Raw genomic sequence first — 6,711 nt, 5'->3', positions numbered from 1 at the left:
GGTGCATTTAGTCCGTCACATTTAGGCTAATAATTGCAATGCAAGAGTTGATCCCTGTCATAAGGTTCTTACAGAGTTGTTCCTGTTTATTTGTTGTCTTTCTTTGGGTTTTGGAGTTGGTTCATGTGTGTTTTTAATCTTTTGCCTGTACTCTTGTGAAGAATGCTGTTGTTCTTTTTTCTTTTTCTTCTGTGTTCAGTACTTTCTTAAGTGTTTCTTGTAGAGGTGGTCTGGTGGTGGCTTAGGTTCTTAGGGATTGGATGTCTGGAAAAGATTTCAATTCTCCCTCACTAATGAAGCTTTGTTTGGCTGGGTAGGTTATTCTTGGTTGAAATTGTTTCTCTTTTAGAACTTTGAAGATAGGGCTCCAGGCTTTCCTGGCCTGAAGGGTTTCTGTGGATAAATCTGCTGCTATTCTAATTGGTTTTCCCTGGTAGGTAGTCTGGCCTTTTTCTCTTGCTGCCTTTAGGATTTTTCTTTTCATAGTTACTTTGTTTAGGCGAATTATTATGTGTTTGGGAGTTGGTCTTCTCGTTTGTTGTCTTGCAGGGGTTCTCTGAATCTCTTGTGTTTGAATTTTTTCATCCTTTATGAGATGAGGGAAGTTTTCTTGAATGATTTCATGAAATGTTTGTTCCAGTGTCTTCTGTTTCTCTTTCTGCCTCAGGAAGCCCAATTATTCTTAGGTTTGGTCTCTTGAAGTGATCATTCATCTCTTGTGGGTTTTGTTCTGTCTTTTTGAGCTTCTTTTCTATGCTTTTGACAGTTTGGGTTAGTTCTGTGTTTTGGTCTTCTTGCTCTGAGATTCTTTCTTCGGCTTGGCTGATTCTGCTTTCCATGCTTATTAGTCTGTTGTTCATTTCCATCACAGTATTCTTTACTGCTGTCATTTCTGACAACAGCTCCTTCCTATTTTCCTCTTGTCTCTCCTCAATTTTTTAAATTCTCTCCATTAATGTCTTGATGTCTGGGTTTGTTGCATGTAGCCAGTCATTCTGGGGACTCTTCATTGTCTGTGTTCCAGAATCTGTTTTCTCATTGTCTGATCTCCCAGGGGTCTGTGTAAGACCTATATTCTTCTTTTGGTTTTTCTTCATTTGTGCGGTTTTTCCCCCTCCCTACTTTTTCCTTCCCTCCACGTCACCGTCTTCTTTAATTCTGTTATTCAGGGGTAAAGGGATTGGTTTTACTTCTGTTTTTTCAATCTCCTATTCTTTATGTATGTCCTCTTACTTTGTTCAATTCTGAAGTTGCACTGTAGGTTGGAGGTGGTCCTTTTTGCAGTTTTGAGATGTACTTAAGGGGAGAGCTGTGATTCAAAATCTGTCTACAGGTCCTGGTATTCACTGACAGGTGTGTGGATAATGTGGAACCCACTTCCCACTGCCCTGGAATCTTTCTGTGCAGTGTGGCTGTAGGTTTACTCTCTGAAATAAAATGTGGTTAGCAGAGGGGAGAGAATGGAGCAGATAGTGGGTTGATGAGGGGAGTGGAGAGATAGAGGAGTAAGTGGGGAAACAAACGAGTGTGCCAACAAATAGAGAGGCCTATACTGAAACAGATAAAAACAATAGACCACAGCTACAGTCAAACCAACTCTCATACAAACAAAAATAAAACATATAGTGATGCTAACATACCAGCGATCCAACCACCTTATTAGTGTGCTGTTCCTCTATACAAAGACATGGTTTACAGACAGAAGAAAAGAGAAGAAAAGGAAAAGGAAAAGAGAAAAAAGGGAACAATACAGTAGGAATAGAATTAAGTCATTAAACTAATAGAATCAATGAAGCACACTCTGAGACATTTCGTTTAAGTCCAATGTCCTTTCAGGTCTGATTTCTAGTTTTCTTTTCAAGCTGGTAAATTAGTTTGCAGTTAGGGTCAGTTGCCCTGATCTGCTGTGAAGGACAGTTCAGATTAACCTCGATTCAGAAGTTTGGTCTATGTCTTTATCAAGCTTGTTTCTCCTGTTTCGGTGTTGTTACCTTGAATCGCCAGTAGGTGGTGCTATCTCATCTGCTCACCCCAGAGGGGGTGGGGCCGGACAGGAACAAGATGGCTGCCTGCCTCTGAGCAGGCAACAGGATCCCCACGCCGGCGGGTAGGACAATTTCGGACGCAGGAGCGGTGGCAGCGATCCCAGCAGATCCCTGAAGTGGTTTGGTGTGGATCTCCTCCGGCCGGGTTGTGATGAGCTACCCGTCCTAGAGGCCGCGGCGGCGGCGGCGGCGACGGGAGTGCCGACGGGGGGAGGGGCTGCGGCAGGACAGTGCAATGCAGTAAAACTGTCCAGTCATTGCGATGTTCCGGCGGTGGCGATGGCCGAGCTCTGTCTGAAGAGCAGGCTGCAATGCTGGGGTCCCCAGCCCCCCGGGGTGAGAGTCAGAGACCCACTGCAGATCTCCCTTGCAGAGGGCTTCAGACGCCAGGTTGCCCGGTTGCCATCTTGCCGCGCCGACCATAATATGTTCTTATATGGGACACTTATATAACCAATGAATCAGATGGCAAAGGAAAACACAGTGACAAAGGTGATTTTATAAAGCACTATCAACCATGGCTGAATGGTTCCGTTCTTGACTGGTAATCTATGTTTCTCAGTCGCTCTGTCTCAACATTATCTTTCTCCTATAAGTCCAAAGTTCCTTTTCCCAAACCATGTGCCTCTCCTTCCATAGCTGTTTCAGATCATGTTCTTCCAACTATACCTTCTGTCTTTTTCTGCTATTCTCACAGTGAGATAGCTGATCATATTCATCTAGAAATTTATTCCTTTTACTCTTAGATTTAACCTGCACAAACTGGCTCATGAACAGTAGACTTCTGCTTTAGGATCTGAGCTAAATAGCTGGCAATCAGATCTAAGTTTTCATATGGTCCCATAGGCCCTCATCTTTCTCATTCTTTGTCCAAATATTTTTTATTGATTTGTCTGTGTTCTTGTAGGACTTGCACATATAAATATCTTTTCCTTGAGGGCAGAAATCATGCCTAATTCATCCATGTACATCAGGTGCTGCACACATTGCCTGGCACAGAGTGGGCACTCAGTAAGTATTTACCGAAAAATATCAGTTCTTTGAAGGCTCATGCTTTCTTTCTAGCTCCTCATCTCATCCACAGCAACTGATTCTAATGCAGAAAGAGACTGACGTTGACTTACGTTTACTGTCTAAGCTTCTGAATTTGCGAGAGGAGAGTAGTTTGTGAGGTGAGATATTATGGTGAAATTTGACATAGTGGGAAGAGATACTATATCTCTAGATCTCAAGTTTCCTCATCTATATCACAGATTTGGAAATACCTATTTGAAAGGTAGTTGAGGGGGTCTGGATGAGATCAGTGCTTATCATAGAGTAGGCATTTGAAAATCTTGGGGAGTAACAGGAGTATTTTGTAGGAAAAGGGTGGCTATGGAAGAGCTACTTTGTAATAAATTAAGAGATTTTTTATGTGGCTTCAAAGTGATTCCTATATGATGACTTGAGGGAGATTACCTCGTCTGAATCTTTAGGCTTAAATTTCCAGCAGTGAGAACATTTCATCATTCCAGGGGTCTTCCGGTTGGAATTTTTCAGGTTAATTCATTGTATGATTGAACAATCTATGTTGTAAAACCATCTTACTGCTCACAGTATATTATAATCAATTGTTGAGTGTTATTCTACATTTGGTCAAGCACACACGGTAAACGGATGTTATTTCTGAGGTGTAGATTATAGAAATAACCTAGGGTATCTTGGGGTGGCTGATATAACAGTAGAGAACTCCTAACTGGACTCCAGGAAGATCGAGTTAGGAAATGGGATGTGTCATTCAGTGAACTGAAGACCTGGATCTTCATTCCTATGCTCACTGCATCCTGATTAATGGGCGTTTCCAACAATCAGAACTGCTCATCTAAAAATTGCCTGGAGGTATTTGCCCTGGTCTCTGAATGGAAGCTTTGCTGAATGTGCCTAGATGGCCAGAAGCAGTGTGGAATGAGACGTAGTGTCAATCCACTGTTTTCTGTTCTACTAAAAGACTGGTCATGATGAATGTGTGCCCAATGCCCGTTTACAGTAGAAACAACCCACGACTTCTGGGAAAGCAGACCCTGGGCCACTTTGCAGTCCATGTGGCATGGTGTCTACACCATTTGACCCTCCCACACTGACCATATTTCATCTCTAGTCATAGGACTAGAGATGAAAACTGAGCAAAGCTTCCATAGACCAGCCAGTGACCTGTGATAAACAGATGGATGTTGGGCAAGCAGAACTGGGATGGATAACATTGGCCAGACAATTAAGAACATCTTTAAAATCTAAACTAGAGAACCTAGTGAGTATTGGGCCTTTTTAGTAGAAGGGGTATAAGAAAATTAACCAGGACATGTGTCTGAGTCATTCCCAAGGGGGGATTAGTAAGAGAAAGCTCTGACTGCAGAGGGGACAACCAGGTGACCAGGTCCTGCAGCTGCCTTCACTTCCTAATGCTGGACTGTGAAATCATGAGAAACCATAGTCCTATGTCTCCTAGAAGGCACCAAGGATTCAGCGTTGCACTGATGTGCAGAATTTCTAAACACAGGGAATTCAGAATTATGCAAATTACAGCAAAGGTGTCAGCTTGAAAGTTTAAACATATATACTCAACAATTTTAAATCCTATGCTTTTTTGTGAAGGTCTTTTACATACATTGTTCCAGTCAAGTCTGTGTAATACAAGGGGGGACCCAGAAAAAACCCTGAATTTATTAAAAATTGTGTATTTATTCTTACATGTTTAAACTTCAGTCACTTTCAAAGTATTCTCTGTCTGATGCAATACATCTATTGAGATACGTTTTTCACTGCTCAAAATAGATTTTGAACTCCTCAATTTCAATACCTTTTAGTGCTTCTGCCGTTTTTTTTTTTTCACCTCTTCCACATCACCACAACATTTTCATTTAAAGACTTTTTTTCATCCGGGAAAACAAATGAACAAAAAAGTTGCTTGGGGTGAGATCAGGTGAATAGGGAGGGTGGGCCATGGGGGTCATGCTGTTTTTGGTCAAAAATGGCTGAATACTCAGGGTAGTGTGGTCAGGTACACTCATAAATCACCCATCATGAAATGGGCAAACATGTTGAAAGAATCTCAAAAAAATAACTCACTGAAGCTTAATGCAGCCTCTCACAACTCTTGCTGGTACATCGATGCCTAAGGTGTCCTACAATACTTACCTAGCAGAGGAAGCCTGTCCTACAAGGAGCCCACCCTCCAAAAAATAATTCCGGGTTTTTTGAGTTCTCCCCTATAAAGAAGGCAGACATTATTACCTCCAATTTAGATGGAAAAAAGCTGAGATTCTGGGAAACTTAAGAAATGAAGCCCCTGCTTCTAAGAGAATAACTGACAAAGCCAAGACTTAAATCTAGCTTTAAATTTATCCAAGCATTTTGAGACACTCTAGGAAATGAAATTGATGTTTAAACTGTAAAGTGCCTGGTAAAGTCACATCCTCTTCTTGGGTCCTTACCAAGCTCTGTGAGACAGACCCATCTGATGGGTGAGGAGGAGAGAGTGTTTGACCAAGATTCTGTTCCCAGCAAGTGGAAAAGTCAGCAATCCATCTTCAGTCTCTTCCTAGTTGAGTTTTCCATTAAGTTGTTAGTGGAGGTAAAGTTTAAGTCACTTTTCCAGTGACTGATATCCATAACCACATGCCCAGGCAGTCATGATGGAGAGGCAGGAGAGCCCCCAAGGTACAGCATGAATGGATGGCAGATGTGGAGAACATATTGAACTAACTTCACAATTTGTCTTGAACCTTCTGTTTCATAAATCCTCAAGTCACTCAGTTAATGTGGCATGCAGGGATCAGTGCAGGGGCAAATAGGCACAGTAACAACATTCACTGGGCACCTATTAAGTGTCAGAGAGTGGGCCAGGCATTTTCTTAATTCTACAAGCCAGGGTTGTTATCCATGTCTTGGGGCTGAGGGAACTGTGGTGAAGCAACTTGCTTGAGTTTGCATTACAGCTTGTTTGGCCTCATCTGACCCCTTGTACCTTCCCCCACATAATCTGCTTCACTCCCCTACATACCTCCTACTTCCCTCCTCGTCCACTCCTGCCTACAGTGGCTTCTTTGCTGGTCATTGGACACATACGCATGATACTGCCTCAGGGCCTTTGTATGACCATTCTCTCTTTCAGTGCTCCTCCTCCAAGTAGTTGCAAGGCTCTCTCCTTTTCTATACTCTAGTCATTCCAGAGCCATCTTCTGAACCAGACTTTCCCTGACATCAAATCCCATGCTCCCCACTCCTGCTGAGAAACTTCACAGACCCCTTCCTGCTTTATATTTCTCCCTCAGCATTTACCACTGTCCAGTTTACTAGTTGTTTTACTTTTATCTTGTTGATTGTTGGTGTTTCCTTGCTAGAATACCAGGTCCAGAAAGGTAGGGGATTTGTTTTTGTTTTTTGGCCTGTTTTCCACTTCTGAATTCCATTGCTCTGGCACATAGTAGGTTTTTAATTTTTTAAAAAAATTGATGAATAAATGATTGAATGTGTCTCTGGTTCACAGTAAGTGTTTAGTGAATATTGGCTAACAAATCATTAAACCCGAGCTCTTTCTTCTTAAGGATGCTGCCTCTATGAGGAGTCTTTAACTGGTTCTGTCCATGCTCATAGGTCCCCTCTAGTGCTCTCTCATTAACTCCTCCAC

This window comes from Carlito syrichta, unplaced genomic scaffold, assembly GCF_000164805.1.
Source record: "Carlito syrichta isolate Samal-C Ts95f unplaced genomic scaffold, Tarsius_syrichta-2.0.1 Scaffold304053, whole genome shotgun sequence".
Classification (NCBI taxonomy): Eukaryota; Metazoa; Chordata; class Mammalia; order Primates; family Tarsiidae; genus Carlito; species Carlito syrichta.
The sequence above is the reverse complement of the archived record's forward strand: the minus strand, read 5'-3'. Positions refer to the sequence as shown.